Source organism: Mercurialis annua, linkage group LG5 (genome assembly GCF_937616625.2).
Source record: "Mercurialis annua linkage group LG5, ddMerAnnu1.2, whole genome shotgun sequence".
Lineage (NCBI taxonomy): Eukaryota > Viridiplantae > Streptophyta > Magnoliopsida > Malpighiales > Euphorbiaceae > Mercurialis > Mercurialis annua.
In genome coordinates, this window is record NC_065574.1 from 7,403,296 (window position 1) to 7,406,583 (window position 3,288).

Consider the following 3,288-nt stretch of genomic DNA (forward strand, 5'->3'; position numbering starts at 1 on the left):
TTTAGATCTACAAAAAATTGACTATGAAGCTTGAACAATCACTTGAGATTCTTGATAGATCTAAAAACACACACCATAAAAACATAAAAACATAAACTTTCAAGCAAAAAAACACTAAAATCCATACTAAAAAGCTATTAAACGGATAAATTTATTAAAATAAGGCTTAAGTTTATAAAAGATTAAACTTTTATGGGCGGAGAGGAGGCGATTTCCGATTGAGATCGGAAAATCACCTCCTCCCACCCTTTAAGAGATGAAGTAGAGAGAAAGTTGTTTAGAGAGAAGGGAGAGGAAAAAAGTTTGAGAGAGAGAGTGTATGCAACCTTGCACCTCCTTACTATTGAAGGAAGGATAAATATCTAAATATCAATTAATGTTCCTAAAAAAAAATTATTCAAATTTTAAGTTTATGAACATCAATTGATATAAAGCTTGCCAGCTATTGGCATGGCATGTAAGCTGGGCAAGAATAATGTGAATGCTTACATTTTTTCAGGGTTGCTTTCTTTTTTGACAATAAAAATAAGTGTTACAACCTTAAAAATGTTACATTAAAAATTAAATGTATAAATTCATATGCAAAAGTAGGAGTGAGCAAAAACCGAACCAAACCATTAATTCGATCCAAACCAATTCGAAATTAATTTTGGTTTGGTTAAAATGGTTAAAATGGATTGGTTTGATTTTAAATTAGGCTTAATCACCAAAAAATGCCAAACCTATACGTGTTGTGTCAATTATAGCCAAACCTTTAAAAATCACCAGATTTAGCCAAACCTTATATGTTCTGTTTCTTTTTTAGCCATTTTTGAATCGAACCGGTTTTTCTGACACCGTGTCGTCCACGTCACCGCCAACTAAGCAATTGGTTGGCATGTCAGCTGAAATATTTAAATAAGGTTTGGCTATAACTGACACAAAATACATAGGTTTGGTATTTTTTGATGAATAAAATTAATTTTAAAATTAAATAATTAAATGATTAATTATATTATAATAAAATTCATATATATTTAAAAAATAATATTTTTATTTAACGCTAATTAAAATTAATTTATTTTTACTAAATTTAAATAATTATAATAATTGTTTTTACATATTTGAGGAATATATAATTAATTTAAATTCTAATAAAAACAAAAAATGTCATATTCATCTTAAAATTTATTTTTTTTAAATTTCAGTCATCGGTTCTTTGACACCGCCGCCGTTTGAGACCCAATTGTTCGTCTTCCGACGAACAATCTGAGAGTAATATACACAACAAACATACGACAGTATTCATAAGTCAACTATACACATATAAATATAAAAATAATTACTGAATAGACTGTTTATTTAAAGGACGAGTTTAATTATTTTCTCTTTTTTTCTTTAAAAAGTGAAGCTCATTGTGGTGTAATCAATATATATCATGATGTTTATAAGCATAAACGCATATGTCATTTTACTCGGCATAGCCAAAAAATTACCTTAATTTATACATAACTATTTTATTTATTACTTAAATCCAGTCATAACAAGATCTCAAAAACTTTAAAAATACTAAATCAAGTTCAAAATCATCATAAACATTAAATCCTTTCACCAAATTTAATTCAATATTAATTCCTAAGTAATACGTTAATTCATTTTTTTAATTACATATTCATTAAAATATATTATAATATAAATTTATTAGATTTAATTAGGTTTAATAAAAAAATAAAATTAATTTTAATTAGTATTAAATAGGAAATATTAATTATTTTTAAATATATATAAATTTCATAAATGATATAATTAATTTACTAATTATTAAATTTAAAAATTGGCTTGAATTTAAAATTAGATTTATTCACCCAAAAAATACCAAACCTATATTTTTTGTGTCAGTTATAGCCAAACCTTATTTAAATATTTCAGCTGCCATGCCAGCCAATTGTTTAGTTGGCGGTGACGTGGACGACATGGTGTCTAAAAAACCGGTTCGATTCAAAAATGGCTAAAAAAGAAACAGAACATATAAGGTTTGGCTAAATCTGGTGATTTTTAAAGGTTTGGCTATAATTGACACAAAACGTATAGGTTTGGCATTTTTTGGTGATTAAGCCTTTAAATTATTAAAAAAGTATGGTTTTTAGTTTTGATTTGGTTTCAACTAGTGGTTAACCGAACTGCCCGAAAAACCGAAGTTTACAATAATATTATTTTTATTAATATTTATATATGTATTAATAAATATAAAATTTATTTATTGAAATATTTATATATAGATATAATATGTGTATAGATACATATATAAAAATAAAATATATAAACTAATACACACATATAAGTAAAAATTATTACGTATAATTTTAATTATTACGTATAATTATATATAATTTTTATTTAAATCTATATTAATCAAACCAAACCGAACCGAAACCGATGCTAAAATTTTGTTAACCAAACCGAAATTTTACATAAATATTTGATATGGTTTGGTTTTTATATTTTCCCTTATAATATGGTTTGATTTTGAAGTTTACTAAATCAAACCGAATCTAACCGAACTATGCTCACCCCTATGCAAAAGTCATAGTTTTCCTTGCAAATGATGGGTTTAAGAATTACTCAACAAAAATTTAGACCTTCTCAGCCCTCCATAATGTTCATAGAGGCAAAATTCACATGATTTTTGTGATTAAATTTATCACCTTCACATGCCTTTATTTCAAATGGGTTTATCTCCGATAAACTACAGTTCAAACAGTATCTTTGCAAGTCACAATTTTGAGTGGAAATTAGTCTGAATGTGTAAAGATTAAAGGTGACATCTCATAATTAAAACTCGTCTAGAAAACCTCATAAACCATATAAAAAAGAGTGTTTATCCCATGCAACCGTTGCGCCACGTCATTTTTACATCAAGCCAATGAGCATTTGCGATAGGGAATCTTTTAATTATTACTTATTTTTTTTATCATTTAATTTTCCACATGGCTAACGCACAATTAGTTTGTTGCACGAATGACATGGCGCAACGGTTGTGTGCAATAATTTTTCTATAAAAAAACTGTGAGCACCTACACTTGTCCCCTCTCCAAATGATAAATAGCGATTTTATTCTATATTTTATTCAATTTTGTTAATCTAGATATATGAGCTGCACAATAAAGAATAGACCGATCTCTGAAATTCATTATAACGATAATAAAATCGTAAATGAATATGGCTGCGTGGAGACTAAAATTCAATAGTTCTCACAAATTTTACCAATCATACCACTTTTTAATTGGTCTAATAATTTTATATTAATAG